The sequence below is a fragment of the Carcharodon carcharias genome, chromosome 28 (assembly GCF_017639515.1).
Source record: "Carcharodon carcharias isolate sCarCar2 chromosome 28, sCarCar2.pri, whole genome shotgun sequence".
In the NCBI taxonomy this organism is placed as follows: Eukaryota; Metazoa; Chordata; class Chondrichthyes; order Lamniformes; family Lamnidae; genus Carcharodon; species Carcharodon carcharias.
Window position 1 is genome coordinate 38,133,268 of NC_054494.1, and position 18,146 is coordinate 38,151,413.

Sequence of the window (18,146 nt, forward strand, 5' to 3'; positions counted from 1 at the left end):
AGCTGTACCAATCCAGTGAAGTTTAAACCTAGATAAATAAATGTCTTTCAAAAACATTGAGGCTGAGGGGGTTTTGATGAGTGAAATTGAAGTATGCGCGTCCCCTGTAATTTGACACAAAAGTTCAGCATTTCCCATTGAAACTATTTCAAAGCAGTGTTTCTTTTTATTGAAAGCTACATTGCATCAGAGCGGTTTACTTGAGGTTGTAGATTTGTGTCTGTAAAGATTTAACCTCAATTCCTGTGGTGGAAGGTGATTGAGAAGGGAATGAAAGGCCCTCACAGAGACGAAGACTATTTCCTGTAACTAAGGAGTATATTAAAGGAACCAAATATTACTATTGGGCCAATTTTGTGCATTAGCATCAGTCTGCTACAGAAAGGAAAATAATTGAAACTGGACCATGATATTTTAATTCATCCACCTTAAGTTCTCCATAGTGACTCAACTACAATTATATGTTTCACCCCTGATCTTAATCAGTTTTCATGTTGTACAAGTGGAGTGAGAGACTCTAACTCGAGGCCATGTTTGTGCTAGGTTTACTTTTATTTAGTGTAGGTTGCTCCAGAACAGGAGCGATGGCCTCTGGGATTCCCATAGTTAAAATGGGAGTGAATCTGGCTCGCTATGTTTAGTATTAACTGCAGAGCTCTGCTTAATAAATGAGTTGTCCTCAATGCCATCAAGTCTGAGGAGCCCAGGCTACTTATGTCAGTTGGGGAGTATTGAGAATATGAAGTCAGTGCCAACGTAACCCCCTCAGCTCAAAGTGTATTTTCTGGGCAAAACTGGACAAATAAATGTTTACTTGTTTACTGCTGGGGTGGTGGTTGCATCACTGGACTAGTAATTCAGCAGCCCAGGCTAATGCTGTGGGGACCATGAGTTCAAATCCCATCATGACAGCTGGTGCGGAATTTAAAATTCAATTAATAAAAGCTCGTCTCAGCACTGGTGACCATGAAACTATCATCAATTGTTATAGAAACCCATCTGGTTCACCAATGTCTTTTCGGGAAGGAAATCTGCCACCCTCACCCGTTCTGGCCTACATGTGACTCTCAATCCATAGTAACATGGTTGATTCTTAACTGCTGTCTGAAATGGCCTAGCCAGCCACTCAGTTCAAGGGTAATTAGGGATGGGCAACAAATGCTGGCCCTGCCAGTGACGCCCACATCCCATGAAATAATAAATTAAAGAAAAAACTGTAGGGGTTAAAAATTTGGAGGAAAGAGCATTACAAACTTGTGGTAAGCTGATGACACAGCGCAACTGTGGAATCAGAAGAGGCCCTACAAAATAGCATAGGTCAAGTCAAATCTAGAAGTTTGGAATATGGATTGAGTATGAACACCAAAAAGACATTAGAAGAAACTAGAGCGAAGATTGAAGTGAATGGTGTCATATTGGAACAGGTAGATAAGTTTGCCTATGTAGGACAAATGGTAACACAAGGTGGGTAGATATGATGCTGAAGGCAGGAGGAGGATAGAGATAGCCAGAAGTAATTTTGTGAAGATGAAGGATGTGTTATCAGCAAGAAAACTCAAGCTTGAAATAAGGGAAAAATTCATAAGATACTACATTCTATTCACTTTCCTGTCTGCATCAGATATCTGGACAATAAATAAAGATCTGTGGGAGGAAATAGAGGTCTTTGAAATGTGGATGCTAAGACGTATGCTAAATATTCCGAATGCAGATCGCGAGACTAATGAAAAGGTGCTTGAAATTGCAAGGACAAAAGGAACTCTTTAAAAACTGACATCCAGACAAGAAAAGGTCAGTATTTTGGCCAAAACAAAAATACCTGGAAAAACTCAGCAGGTCTGGCAGCATCTGAGCAGAGGAGCACAGTTAACGTTTTGAGTCCGAATGACCCTTCAACAGAACCATTTGATCAGAGCTGAAAAACTACGGAGATCTCCTAGAGGGCAAAGCCGAGGGCAGCAGAAAGAGGGGTTGACCTAGGCGTAGTTGGATGATGGACTTCACGGAGTGGTTGCAGACAAGCTACTGTGGATGTGTGAGGATGGAGCAAGAATGTGACCAACCATGACAGCAGATCTCCTGTTCAGAGTAGCTACAAGCAGGACCAGACAGGGATTATGTTTTATCGTTCGTAGAGCACAGAAAGAGGACAATCGAACCAGTGTGACTGCTGGATCTCTCAAACAGTTACCAATGAATTTCATTCTCTTGTTCTTTCCCCATAACCTAGACACCTTTTTGGGTTATATAATCCATTCCCTTTTGAAAGTTACTATTGAATGTGTTTCCACCTTGCTTTCAGACAGTGCATCCCACTTCATCATAACTCACTGTATTAAAAATGTGTCCTCTGGTTACCGACCTCCCTGTTAGAATAGGTGGTGAGAAACTGCTTCCACCATTAAAATCCTTCATGATTTTTGAGCACATTTATTAAACTTCTCCTTAACCTTCTGTGCTCTAAGGAGAACAACCCCAGCTTCTCCAATCTCCATTTTAACTGAATTTCTTCATCCTGGGTGTTATTCTGGTAGATCTCCTCTGCATCCTCTACCAGGAGTCACTGTTGTCTGCTTGTTCCGCCTGGGACGTAGACTTTAGAGAGAGCCATATGGCACTATGGCGTGAGAGGGATAGATTCTTGAACTCGTAGTGGAGGGATATGGGGAGCAGGCATGGGGGAGTTGAGGCCCAGATCATATCAGCCATGATCTTATTGAATGGTGGAGCAGGTTCGAGGGGCCGAAGGGCCTCCTGTTTCTCATGTGCTCATGTTCTTAGATAATGTGCATCAGTGGCATGCGGGTCCAGGTGAGTTGTTAGTCTACTTGCTCGTTGTGTGTTGCCCTTTTTGTTGTTTGTTATTCTTGCTGCTTTGCACTGTTTCAATCTAAGTGAACGTACACCTTTGTTTTGGGGTTGCCTTTTTCCACAAGAAGCATTTTACATCCGTCATTCCTGCTCTTCTGCCCCCACCCAAATTTAAAAAAAAACCATTGTTTGCATATAAATCCTCCAAAAGGCAAGTGGGTTATGCCATGGTTCTGCTTGGTTTAACAGCTGAACTTGCAGCATGAACTAATTTAGAAGCCAGTGACCTTTCCCATAATGAGTAATGTAGGCTCACTTGCCCTTTTAAGATGTACACTTGATCTGCACAGATGCATTCGAATTGTATTATGTGATGTGCCCCATTCATCAAATGCACGTCAAATATTTCCTTAATGTGGAGGAGCGTTGGAGCATGGATTGTTTTGCCACAGCGAAGAGGCAGAGTATAATGTACCGCTCCGAGGGAAAACCAGATAAATGTTTGAAAAACAGGAAAGCACAAATCCAGGAAGAGAGCAGAGCAATGGGATTAGCTTCAAATTGTAAAGAGCTGGCAAAGACACAGTGGGCCGAATGGCTACCTTCTGTGCTGTAAACAAGCTGCGAAGAGGACACAAAGAGCCTGCAAAGGGACATAGGTTAAGTAAATGGACAAAACATTGGCGGACGGTGAATAATGCAGGAAAAAGTGAGCTTGTCCACTTTGGAAGAAAGAATAGAAAAACAGGATATTATTTAAATGGAGAGAGATGTGGAAATCTGTGAATCAGGGGGATCTGCATCCTTTATTGCAAGGGGGATGGAGTATAAAAATGTCTGGAGTACTGTGTACAGTTTTGGTCTCCTTACTTAAGGGGGAATATAATTGCATTGGATCAGTTCAGAGAAGGTTCACTCAGCTGATTCCTGGGATAAAGGGCTGTCATATGAGGAAAGGCTGAGTAGATTGGGCCTGTACTTACTGGAGTTTAGAAGAATGAGAGGTGAGCTTATTGAAGTAATTAACATCCGTGGGGTCTTGACCAAGTGGATGCTGAGAGTGTGTTTCCCCTTGTGGGGAAGTCTAGAACTAGGAGCCAAGGTTTAAGAATAAGGGGTCTCCCATTTAAAATGGAGATTTTTTTTAATGTTCATTCATGGGGTGTGGGGGTTGCTGGCTAGGCCAGCATTTATTGCCCATCCCTAATTGCTCTTGAGAAGTTGATTTCAGGGGGCATTTAAGAGTCAACCACATTGCTGTGGATCTGGAGTCACATGTGGGCCAGACCAGGTAAGGATGGCAGATTTCCTTCCCTAAAGGACATTAGTGAACCAGGTGTGTTTTTAAAATGATCGGCAATGGTTTCATGGTCATTACTGGGCTAGTTAATTCCAGATTTTTATTGGATTCAAATTCCACCATCTGCCCGTGGTGGGATTCGAACCCTGGTCCCCAGAGCATTACCCTGGTCTCTAGATTACTAGTCCAGTGACAATACCATGACACCTGCACCTCCCCTAAGGGAAGTGATGTAGATGAGGAAGAATTATTTCTCTGAGGGTCATTAGATTTTGGAATTCTTGTTGCCAGAGAGCAGTGGAGGCTGGGTCATTGAGTATATTCAATGCTGAGTTATACAGATGTTTGATAGGCAGGGAGTCGAGCATTATGGGATGGGAAGAGATGGTGGGACAAGCAGGGAAGTGGAGTTAAGGCCACAATCGGATCAACCATGATCTTATTGAATGACAAAGCAGGCTTTGAGGGGCTGAACGGCCTACAGTTGTTCCTATTTCTTATGATCTTGAGCATTGCTGAACAAAGAAAAAGCTTCTTATCGTGCACTCCTCAGGACAGTTTGCAAGATTACCAATAGTAAAGGGAGCAGCAATTTAGACTGCATGAGAAGAGAGTGCTGATTGGTTGGCAAGAGGACTCTGATTGGTAGAGGCGTTGCCATAGAGAATGCATCAGGGAACAGTTAACTGCCAAACTCTTATGATCTTAAACCTTTCTGGTTCTACCAGAACTGACAGATTTGACACCAAAATTATAGTGGACATTTATTCTGGGGAATTACATAAATAGATGGATTGTCTGCACTCTCTGATGCTTGGTTCACTTGGTGAATTCAGAACTGTGGGCAGTTGTGGGAGGGCTCCTCTCAGAGTAGATTTCCTATGTGTTGTTGAACTCAAACTGTATTGAAATGGTAGTGTTCCTCAGGATTTAGTGACTGATACACTGAGAAGCTGAGTCATGCTGGAATGTTACAGGTGGGATCCCTGGTACATGTTATGTTACCTGATCTCTCTGATGGTTCTGCCAGGGGTATGTAACTGGCCTTGCTGGTTATAATCACACACCCCCTGGCCCTGTCTGCCCCCTCAGCTGGACTTCAAAGATTCTGTGGCGTTATAGCCAAGATGAGGAGGGGTAATTCTCCCTTTTGGCCTGGGTGAAAATTTATCCCTCAACCAATCTCACTAAAACAGATTTATCTGGTCGTTATTGCAGTGCTGTTTGTGGGAGCTTGCTGTGTACAAATTAACAGCTGTTTTCCTCAATCAATATTACCGCCCCCCCCCCATCATCTAAATTATATAATCCTGTATAATCTGAGCAAATTTGTGCTTTAACAATCTTTTTTTGACTTTAGGTACTTAAATGATTTAAAAAGCTTCCTCTCTTTAACAAGGCCAAACTACCAGGCACTGAGCACCAACCTTGGTCACTGCAGGTCTATCTGGTGATCTCGGAGCTGTTCTCAGTGCTTCTCCATGCCCGCTCGCTCCCCTCATGGTGAGACCGGCAGCCCACTCTTCTGTTTCCTGACTCGTGCCAAGTCGGCATCTGCCTGCTGCTCGTTCATTTGGTGTTTGACTTGTCCACTCCCTCCCTCCCCCGAAAAATCTTCACAGACCCCAGTTTGGAAAAACTGTCTTACATTGCAATAGTGACTACACTTCAAGGGTACTTCATTTGCTGAAAAGTGCCTGAGGTGGTGAAAGGCGCTATATAAATGCAAGTTCTTTTATTGTTCCTGCGTTAGAAGGTGGGGTAATTGGCATTGACCCTGGCTCCTGGGCCTCTGGTCAATGCCCAGGGATCTGTGGTGGAAATGCAGAGGTCAGGAGGTTGATTGAGGGCAGTGTCAGACTTGTTTCTGAAGCTTCTTCTGGTAAAAAGGCTTCTGGACACTTGGGCCTTGCCTTATGATCCTGGTGCCATTTTATCAGAACCGCTGTCAAACTTGCACGTGACCAATGGCAACTCATTGGATATCTGTAAACCCAACAATGTGTGAACGATTGAAAGAATGCTAAGGAGGGAGAGTGGAGGAAAGCTTGACAAGTAAGCTTGATACCTTCTCAAGGGCAATTAGGGATGGTCAATAAGTGGCAGCCTAGCCAACGACACCAACACCCCATGAAAGAATAACAAAACATTCAGGAAAAGCGGCATTGGGTACAGGAGGGTTGCATCAAGGTGTGTTTTGGTTGATAGATACAACTATTGTCATCACTCAATATCTTTTAGTGTGATCACACCCATCACAACACTAGGTCTTTGATCTGGCTGTGATTCACTGGTTGCTTCATTGTAAGAGGGATTGGCTTCCGCTTGCTTTTGTTGAGATGAGTCAAAAGTTGCCAACTTAGTATCTTAATTACTGTCATTGGGCCACAAAGCAGTTCCTTTACACTCTGACCTGAGGGACAAATGGGCATTGGGTGGCCTTAGCACCAAATCCAAATTGGGCCAAAAGTGTGAGGTTTTTAAATATTAAAGGAAGGAATAAAACTGCGATAGCCTGATTTGTGAATCACTAAGCTGCAGTGGAAAATGGGTTTTCAACCAAGCTGTTAACACATTTCAGTTGGTGGTTCATCTCCTGGTGAGTTGGAAGCCTCCAAGGTTCACCCTAAAGTCCATAAAATAGAGGGTGTGTGATTCCTTCTGGTGATTGAGAGCACAAAAGCAAAAATTGAAATATGGTTAATTGGGAAGGGTTTAACATCTCGATTTGAAACATTTATTTGATGTTCACTTTCTTCAGCTTTTTAGGCAGCCTCTCTCTCTCTCTCTCTCTCTCTCTGTCTCTCTCTCTCTCTGCCTCTCTCTCTCTCTCTCTCTGTCTCTCTCTGCCTCTGCCTCTCTCTCTGCCTCTCTCTCTGCCTCTCTCTCTCTCTCTCTGTGTCTCTCTCTCTCTCTTTCTGCAGTTGTTACGACAAGATACCATTTTATTTAGGAAAACACAACTGGCAGGATGTGGGTGATGGGGGCAAAGTCAGCATTTATTGCCCTTCTACAGCTGCTGTGGGAAGATGGCAGTTATACTTCCATCTTGGTCCACTGAAGTTCTTCTGGAGATGGAGTTCAATAGGGAATTCCAGGATTTGATGGTAGTGATGATGAAGTAATACCCAGATGGGGGTGGTGTGTGAAATTCTATGGTTTTTGTTCCTTTATCTACTCTGACCCACACTGATGCTGCCTCGTGACCAGCTGTTGGGTAATGTGCAGAGCGGTTTGTTTTTTACATTAGAAATGGTTTTTTTTTTTGTTCTGTATATGGTACAGCCCTCTTTCCGCAGTAGCAGCGTGTTTGGGGGATTTCCCCGTGTGGTGATCTGGGGGTGGAAACTGACACCTTTGCCCTGCAGTGGGTTATTGCAGAGGCACGATGTACTGCCAGTACAAAGCTCATCAAAGCTCACTCTACTGGCAGATGTACCGCACGTTAACAAAATCACTTGAGTGTTCTGTACCTCTGAAGCCTCTCTTGGTCTGCCTGCCTCCTCTGTGTTCATATTATCAAAAAAACAGTTGCTGAACTTTCCAGAGTTTCCTATGTTAAATTACTCAGCTGCCACTTTATTGTTACTGTGTTTGGGATCTTGCTGTGCAGAAAATGGCAGTTGTTTACCATCATAAGTCAGCTCATTTCCAAGAATTATATGTGGGGCAGTTCTGGACAATATGGTCAGCTGCTTTGTAATTGTGCGTGTATGTATGTGCGTGTACCAGTCTGATTATTCCCTGGCCAAACCATGTACACATTTCTGGCAGAGAATCGAAAAAGTCAACTGTTTATACACTTGCAAAAACTGCTGAAAGTCCGATCAAACGTTCTCCTTCCCTGAAAGTATATACTGCAATGTTTCTCTACTGCATTTAAATCACTTACTGAACTCCAGTCTAAAAAATCAGAATGAATTGTTCATTGCATTATACAAGTCTGCTTTAGAAACACTGCACATCCCTCTCAAATAGATTTGTTTTAAAAAATGGTAAGTTGTTGGTAGTTTAGTTAAAACATGCAATCTTGTTGAAGTGTAAGTGAAGCTGTGTTGCAGAAGGTTTCAATCTGTAATATTTCTCATGTGGGGATGCTGTAGCTCCACAATGATGTATTGTTCCTTATTATTCAGACCCTGTCTTTACACACAAAGATTGGCTGATGAAGAAAATCAATTTTTAAACAAAATTATTGACCAACTGGGTTTGGGTGTCCTTTTGTCCCATTATGGGCGGTTTAGTTCTCTCTGTTTTCCTACTATTTTGGAATTGGACCCATATGAAGAGACATCTCTTACAGAGTGGCCTGTTGTTTACAGAGAGACCGTGAAGAGCGGGAACGGTAGACTTTCACTTTTATAGCACCTTTCACTGCCTCGGCACATCTCGAAGCGTTTTACAGCCAACAAAGTACTTTACGAAGGGTGGTCAATGTTGTAACATTGGAAACATGGCAGCCAATACGTGCACAGCAAGATCCCACAAACAGCAATACGATAATGACTGGGTTAAGATTGAGGGATAAACATTGGCCAGGATCTTGGGGATGGCTCTCCTCCTCTTCTTTGAAATAACCCCATGGGCTTGTTTTCATCCAGCCGGGAGGTTGAGTATCTCATCTGAAAGACGGCACCTCCGACAGTGCAGCCAGAGAGATGGTTTAGTCCGAACTAGCACAAGAGAATAAAATGCAAGGTGTGATTGTTGCAGGGGAAGCTTTATTCCCAAACTTTGTTCAGCTTGTAAATCTAATTGAAATTAATAATACAAGATGACCGACCAGAACAGAGGGATTAAATCCATAGGAAAGACTGAACAGGTTGGGTCTCTTTTCTTTAGAAAAGGGAAGCTTGAGGGGGGCAACATAATTAAAGTCTTTAAGATTATGAAGGGGTTTGGTAGTGAACATATAGCAAAGCTGTTTCCACTACTTGTGGGGTGGGGGTGGTTGCAAAATTAGGGGGTTAAAATATGTGATTGTCACTAACAAATTCAATAGGGAATTCAGGAGAAACTTATTCACCGTGAGATTGGTGAGTGTTTGAGGTGAATCGCGTAGGTGCATTTAAGGGCAGGTTATACAAGTAAGTGAGGGAGAAAGCAAACGAAGGATACGATGATGGGGTGGGAGGGGGCTCGTGTGGAGTATTAACATTGGCTTGTTGGGTTGAATGGCCAGTTTCTGTGAAAAAAAAAGTGTCATTAAATACTGCACTGGGGCATCAGCCTAACTTTTGAAGAAACTATGGTGAAATATTAAGCAGGAGTTTGGCTGTCAATTAATTTTGGTCAATCTTTTTCATCAATAACTTTATGCCTTTTACACAATGTCCTGAAGTATTTAATCAGGTCCGCTGGAACTGGTGGACGCGGAAGTCAGTTTAATATCTTACCCGACAGGTGCCACCTCTTGACAGTTGGACATTTCCTCTGTATCGCATTGGATGTCCAGCTCAGATGTTTCATGTGAAAACCTCGTATGAATCATCAACGTTCTGGACTATAGTTCTAACTGACCCAAGCTGACCTGCGTGTGCACACAAGCAACAAGGCGGAACAAGGAGTCCTGAAAAATAACATTTAGGCAGACAGTACATGAGTAATTTGAGACACACCTTGGTGAGTGTAGCTTGGCTTGGAAGATACAGGTGACCTTGGACCTATGATTCCCAAAGCTCTCCAATACAGGGTTTCTCCTGTATCATTTTGTGGGGAGATGGTGGCGTGGGGATAATGTCACTGGACTAGAAACTTCGGCTAATGCTCTGATGACATGATTTCAAACCCTACCACGGCAGCTGGTGGAATTTAAATTCGATTTATAAATCTGGAATATAAACTAGTCATCAGTAATGGTGACCAAGACAGTTATCATCAGTTGTTGTAAAAACAAATCTATCTGGACACTAATGTCCTTTTAAGGAAGGAAATCTGCCATCCTTACTTGGTCTGGCCTACATATGACTCCAGACCCACAGCAATGTGGTCACTGTCAACTGCTCTCTGCTATGGGCAATTAGGGATGTACAACAAATGCAGTAATGTCCATATCTCATGAAAGAATAAAATAAAAAGAGTTCTGCGTCTATCATAGACTAATTAATAGAGATTGGTTGCTTTAAGTATGAGTGTTACCAGAAATCACTATTAGACTTGATTCCATCCTGCGTAATGTGCTCTCACCCTTGTTTTCCAGCATTAACGATTGAGTAACTACCAGTAGCAAATTTCTTTTTACCTTCCTAGACAGAGTTCTAAATTGCTTTGCCCTGTTGCCAACAGCTGACATTTTTAAAATTTCAGTTCTCCTTTTTTGCTCTATTTTAAGTCATTGCAATTTCTTGACTCTCTGTCCAATTGGTGTTGGGCAAAACCAAGATGGAGTTAAGATGCAGGTCAGCTGGCAGAACAGGCTGGAGGGGCTGAATGGACTCTTGCTCAGCAGTAGGAACATGGCACGGTGTGTGGTTTTAAATCCAGGATTGTCTGATCTGTGTGGTTCAGTTACAGGTTTTTACTGGCTAAACCACTGGGAGTCTGCAATATTTCATGTAATACCCTGTCCTCTGGTTGATTGTGTTTTGTTGGGGCCATCTGCCATCTTCTTGCAACCTTTGTGGCTTTTCTGATGGCAAAGTGTAAGGGAAGTTGGCTGGGGAGCAGATTAAATGTCTGTGCTAGATGCCTAGGTGCCAAGTTGGAGACCACTTGTAGCAGAATAAGACCGTGCCAACTCCTGGAATAGTGTACTTAGTCCATCTTGGAAGTGTAGCCGTTATTAGCCTGTTTAGAATATTGAGAGGTGACCTCATTGAAGTATACGAGATTCCGAAGGGTCTTGAAAGAGTGGACACTGAGACGTTGTTTCCCTTCGCTGGGGAATCTGGACAGGGCCTCAGGATAAAGGGGTGATCATTTAGGACTGAGATGCGGAGAAGTTTCTTTACTCGAGTTGCAAATCTTTGGAATTCGCAACCCCAAAGGGTTGTGGAACCTCCGTTATTGAGCATGTTTTAAGGCTGAGCTGGACATGTTTTTGGTGTCTGGAGAATATGAGGAGCAGGCAGGAAAGTGGAGTTGAGGCAGAAGATCAGCCATGTTTTTCTATTGTAATGGATCAAGCACAGAAGTTGTTTTGAACCCTGTGGTCAGATTGCAAAAGACTTATTTCACTTAATGCTGCGCTCTGTTGCAACAAGCAGCTCTTTATAAAGAATTGCCAAAGTTATACAATGGGGCTTCTCAAACTTTTTCCCATTGTGACCCATTTTGAGGCTTGACCACCCCCTCCCCCACCCCCCCCTCCCCACCCACACACACACACACGCAGTGTGCAGCAGGTGGGGTATAGAATCCCCCCACCACCACACGCAGTGTGCAGCAGGTGGGGTATAGAACCCCCCCACCACCACACGCAGTGTGCAGCAGGTGGGGTATAGAATCCCCCCACCACCACATGCAGTGTGCAGCAGGTGGGGTATAGAACCCCCCCACCACCACACGCAGTGTGCAGCAGGTGGGGTATAGAACCCCCCCCACCACCACACGCAGTGTGCAGCAGGTGGGGTATAGAATCCCCCCACCACCACACGCAGTGTGCAGCAGGTGGGGTATAGAACCCCCCCACCACCACACGCAGTGTGCAGCAGGTGGGGTATAGAATCCCCCCACCACCACACGCAGTGTGCAGCAGGTGGGGTATAGAACCCCCCCCACCACCACACGCAGTGTGCAGCAGGTGGGGTATAGAACCCCCCCACCACCACACGCAGTGTGCAGCAGGTGGGGTATAGAATCCCCCCACCACCACACGCAGTGTGCAGCAGGTGGGGTATAGAACCCCCCCCACCACCACACGCAGTGTGCAGCAGGTGGGGTATAGAACCCCCCCCACCACCACACGCAGTGTGCAGCAGGTGGGGTATAGAACCCCCCCCACCACCACACGCAGTGTGCAGCAGGTGGGGTATAGAACCCCCCCCACCACCACACGCAGTGTGCAGCAGGTGGGGTATAGAACCCCCCCCACCACCACACGCAGTGTGCAGCAGGTGGGGTATAGAACCCCCCCCACCACCACACGCAGTGTGCAGCAGGTGGGGTATAGAATCCCCCCACCACCACACGCAGTGTGCAGCAGGTGGGGTATAGAACCCCCCCCACCACCACACGCAGTGTGCAGCAGGTGGGGTATAGAACCCCCCCACCACCACACGCAGTGTGCAGCAGGTGGGGTATAGAACCCCCCCCACCACCACACGCAGTGTGCAGCAGGTGGGGTATAGAATCCCCCCCACCACCACACGCAGTGTGCAGCAGGTGGGGTATAGAATCCCCCCCACCACCACACGCAGTGTGCAGCAGGTGGGGTATAGAATCCCCCCACCACCACACGCAGTGTGCAGCAGGTGAGGTATAGAATCCCCCCCACCACCACACGCAGTGTGCAGCAGGTGGGGTATAGAACCCCCCCCACCACCACACGCAGTGTGCAGCAGGTGGGGTATAGAATCCCCCCACCACCACATGCAGTGTGCAGCAGGTGGGGTATAGAACCCCCCCACCACCACACGCAGTGTGCAGCAGGTGGGGTATAGAACCCCCCCCACCACCACACGCAGTGTGCAGCAGGTGGGGTATAGAACCCCCCCACCACCACACGCAGTGTGCAGCAGGTGGGGTATAGAACCCCCCCCACCACCACACGCAGTGTGCAGCAGGTGGGGTATAGAACCCCCCCACCACCACACGCAGTGTGCAGCAGGTGGGGTATAGAACCCCACCACCACATGCAGTGTGCAGCAGGTGGGGTATAGAAACCCCCACCACCACACGCAGTGTGCAGCAGGTGGGGTATAGAATCCCCCCCACCACCACACGCAGTGTGCAGCAGGTGGGGTATAGAATCCCCCCCACCACCACACGCAGTGTGCAGCAGGTGGGGTATAGAATCCCCCCCACCACCACACGCAGTGTGCAGCAGGTGGGGTATAGAATCCCCCCCACCACCACACGCAGTGTGCAGCAGGTGGGGTATAGAACCCCACCACCACACGCAGTGTGCAGCAGGTGGGGTATAGAACCCCCCCACCACCACACGCAGTGTGCAGCAGGTGGGGTATAGAACCCCCCCACCACCACACGCAGTGTGCAGCAGGTGGGGTATAGAATCCCCCCACCACCACACGCAGTGTGCAGCAGGTGGGGTATAGAACCCCACCACCACACGCAGTGTGCAGCAGGTGGGGTATAGAAACCCCCACCACCACACGCAGTGTGCAGCAGGTGGGGTATAGAACCCCCCCACCACCACACGCAGTGTGCAGCAGGTGGGGTATAGAATCCCCCCACCACCACACGCAGTGTGCAGCAGGTGGGGTATAGAATCCCCCCACCACCACACGCAGTGTGCAGCAGGTGGGGTATAGAACCCCCCCACCACCACACGCAGTGTGCAGCAGGTGGGGTATAGAACCCCACCACCACACGCAGTGTGCAGCAGGTGGGGTATAGAACCCCCCCCCACCACCACACGCAGTGTGCAGCAGGTGGGGTATAGAATCCCCCCACCACCACACGCAGTGTGCAGCAGGTGGGGTATAGAATCCCCCCACCACCACACGCAGTGTGCAGCAGGTGGGGTATAGAATCCCCCCACCACCACACGCAGTGTGCAGCAGGTGGGGTATAGAACCCCCCCACCACCACACGCAGTGTGCAGCAGGTGGGGTATAGAACCCCACCACCACACGCAGTGTGCAGCAGGTGGGGTATAGAACCCCCCCACCACCACACGCAGTGTGCAGCAGGTGGGGTATAGAACCCCCCCACCACCACACGCAGTGTGCAGCAGGTGGGGTATAGAACCCCACCACCACACGCAGTGTGCAGCAGGTGGGGTATAGAACCCCCCCACCACCACAAGCAGTGTGCAGCAGGTGGGGTATAGAACCCCACCACCACACGCAGTGTGCAGCAGGTGGGGTATAGAACCCCCCCACCACCACACGCAGTGTGCAGCAGGTGGGGTATAGAACCCCCCCACCACCACACGCAGTGTGCAGCAGGTGGGGTATAGAACCCCCCCACCACCACACGCAGTGTGCAGCAGGTGGGGTATAGAATCCCCCCCACCACCACACGCAGTGTGCAGCAGGTGGGGTATAGAATCCCCCCACCACCACACGCAGTGTGCAGCAGGTGGGGTATAGAATCCCCCCACCACCACACGCAGTGTGCAGCAGGTGGGGTATAGAATCCCCCCCACCACCACACGCAGTGTGCAGCAGGTGGGGTATAGAATCCCCCCACCACCACACGCAGTGTGCAGCAGGTGGGGTATAGAACCCCCCCCACCACCACACGCAGTGTGCAGCAGGTGGGGTATAGAACCCCCCCCACCACCACACGCAGTGTGCAGCAGGTGGGGTATAGAACCCCCCCACCACCACACGCAGTGTGCAGCAGGTGGGGTATAGAACCCCCCCCACCACCACACGCAGTGTGCAGCAGGTGGGGTATAGAACCCCCCAAACCACCACACGCAGTGTGCAGCAGGTGGGGTATAGAATCCCCCCCACCACCACACGCAGTGTGCAGCAGGTGGGGTATAGAATCCCCCCCACCACCACACGCAGTGTGCAGCAGGTGGGGTATAGAACCCCCCCACCACCACACGCAGTGTGCAGCAGGTGGGGTATAGAACCCCCCCACCACCACACGCAGTGTGCAGCAGGTGGGGTATAGAACCCCCCCCACCACCACACGCAGTGTGCAGCAGTTGGGGTATAGAATCCCCCCACCACCACACGCAGTGTGCAGCAGGTGGGGTATAGAATCCCCCCCACCACCACACGCAGTGTGCAGCAGGTGGGGTATAGAATCCCCCCACCACCACACGCAGTGTGCAGCAGGTGGGGTATAGAACCCCCCACCACCACACGCAGTGTGCAGCAGGTGGGGTATAGAATCCCCCCACCACCACACGCAGTGTGCAGCAGGTGGGGTATAGAACCCCCCCACCACCACACGCAGTGTGCAGCAGGTGGGGTATAGAACCCCCCCACCACCACACGCAGTGTGCAGCAGGTGGGGTATAGAACCCCCCCCACCACCACACGCAGTGTGCAGCAGGTGGGGTATAGAACCCCCCCACCACCACACGCAGTGTGCAGCAGGTGGGGTATAGAACCCCCCCACCACCACACGCAGTGTGCAGCAGGTGGGGTATAGAACCCCCCCACCACCACACGCAGTGTGCAGCAGGTGGGGTATAGAACCCCCACCACCACACGCAGTGTGCAGCAGGTGGGGTATAGAACCCCCCCACCACCACACGCAGTGTGCAGCAGGTGGGGTATAGAACCCCCCCACCACCACACGCAGTGTGCAGCAGGTGGGGTATAGAACCCCCCACCACCACACGCAGTGTGCAGCAGGTGGGGTATAGAAACCCCCACCACCACACGCAGTGTGCAGCAGGTGGGGTATAGAATCCCCCCCACCACCACACGCAGTGTGCAGCAGGTGGGGTATAGAACCCCCCCACCACACGCAGTGTGCAGCAGGTGGGGTATAGAACCCCCCCCACCACCACACGCAGTGTGCAGCAGGTGGGGTATAGAATCCCCCCACCACCACACGCAGTGTGCAGCAGGTGGGGTATAGAACCCCCCCCCACCACCACACGCAGTGTGCAGCAGGTGGGGTATAGAACCCCCCCACCACCACACGCAGTGTGCAGCAGGTGGGGTATAGAACCCCCCCCACCACCACACGCAGTGTGCAGCAGGTGGGGTATAGAACCCCCACCACCACACGCAGTGTGCAGCAGGTGGGGTATAGAACCCCCCCACCACCACACGCAGTGTGCAGCAGGTGGGGTATAGAACCCCCCCACCACCACACGCAGTGTGCAGCAGGTGGGGTATAGAATCCCCCCACCACCACACGCAGTGTGCAGCAGGTGGGGTATAGAAACCCCCACCACCACACGCAGTGTGCAGCAGGTGGGGTATAGAATCCCCCCCACCACCACACGCAGTGTGCAGCCGGTGGGGTATAGAAACCCCCACCACCACACGCAGTGTGCAGCAGGTGGGGTATAGAATCCCCCCACCACCACACGCAGTGTGCAGCAGGTGGGGTATAGAATCCCCCACCACCACACGCAGTGTGCAGCAGGTGGGGTATAGAACCCCCCCCACCACCACACGCAGTGTGCAGCAGGTGGGGTATAGAACCCCACCACCACACGCAGTGTGCAGCAGGTGGGGTATAGAAACCCCCACCACCACACGCAGTGTGCAGCAGGTGGGGTATAGAACCCCCCCACCACCACACGCAGTGTGCAGCAGGTGGGGTATAGAACCCCCCCCACCACCACACGCAGTGTGCAGCAGGTGGGGTATAGAATCCCCCCACCACCACACGCAGTGTGCAGCAGGTGGGGTATAGAATCCCCCCACCACCACACGCAGTGTGCAGCAGGTGGGGTATAGAACCCCCCCACCACCACACGCAGTGTGCAGCAGGTGGGGTATAGAACCCCCCCACCACCACACGCAGTGTGCAGCAGGTGGGGTATAGAACCCCCCCACCACCACACGCAGTGTGCAGCAGGTGGGGTATAGAACCCCCCCACCACCACACGCAGTGTGCAGCAGGTGGGGTATAGAACCCCCCCACCACCACACGCAGTGTGCAGCAGGTGGGGTATAGAACCCCCCCCACCACCACACGCAGTGTGCAGCAGGTGGGGTATAGAATCCCCCCCACCACCACACGCAGTGTGCAGCAGGTGGGGTATAGAACCCCCCCACCACCACACGCAGTGTGCAGCAGGTGGGGTATAGAACCCCCCCACCACCACACGCAGTGTGCAGCAGGTGGGGTATAGAACCCCCCCACCACCACACGCAGTGTGCAGCAGGTGGGGTATAGAACCCCCCCACCACCACACGCAGTGTGCAGCAGGTGGGGTATAGAATCCCCCCCACCACCACACGCAGTGTGCAGCAGGTGGGGTATAGAAACCCCCCCACCACCACACGCAGTGTGCAGCAGGTGGGGTATAGAACCCCCCCACCACCACACGCAGTGTGCAGCAGGTGGGGTATAGAACCCCCCCACCACCACACGCAGTGTGCAGCAGGTGGGGTATAGAACCCCCCCACCACCACACGCAGTGTGCAGCAGGTGGGGTATAGAACCCCCCACCACCACACGCAGTGTGCAGCAGGTGGGGTATAGAATCCCCCCCCACCACCACACGCAGTGTGCAGCAGGTGGGGTATAGAACCCCCCCACCACCACACGCAGTGTGCAGCAGGTGGGGTATAGAACCCCCCCACCACCACACGCAGTGTGCAGCAGGTGGGGTATAGAATCCCCCCCACCACCACACGCAGTGTGCAGCAGGTGGGGTATAGAACCCCCCCACCACCACACGCAGTGTGCAGCAGGTGGGGTATAGAACCCCCCCACCACCACACGCAGTGTGCAGCAGGTGGGGTATAGAAACCCCCCCACCACCACACGCAGTGTGCAGCAGGTGGGGTATAGAATCCCCCCCACCACCACACGCAGTGTGCAGCAGGTGGGGTATAGAACCCCCCCACCACCACACGCAGTGTGCAGCAGGTGGGGTATAGAACCCCCCCACCACCACACGCAGTGTGCAGCAGGTGGGGTATAGAACCCCCCCACCACCACACGCAGTGTGCAGCAGGTGGGGTATAGAATCCCCCCCACCACCACACGCAGTGTGCAGCAGGTGGGGTATAGAACCCCCCCACCACCACACGCAGTGTGCAGCAGGTGGGGTATAGAACCCCCCCACCACCACACGCAGTGTGCAGCAGGTGGGGTATAGAACCCCCCCACCACCACACGCAGTGTGCAGCAGGTGGGGTATAGAATCCCCCCCACCACCACACGCAGTGTGCAGCAGGTGGGGTATAGAACCCCCCCACCACCACACGCAGTGTGCAGCAGGTGGGGTATAGAATCCCCCCCACCACCACACGCAGTG

General features: G+C 50.4%; 1 protein-coding gene across 4 annotated transcripts in view; it reads left to right on the forward strand.

The window, feature by feature from the left end:
• Window positions 1-18,146, forward strand: part of zswim8 (zinc finger, SWIM-type containing 8) — a 194,740-nt gene that overhangs the window by 4,788 nt on the left and 171,806 nt on the right. The window lies entirely within an intron of this gene.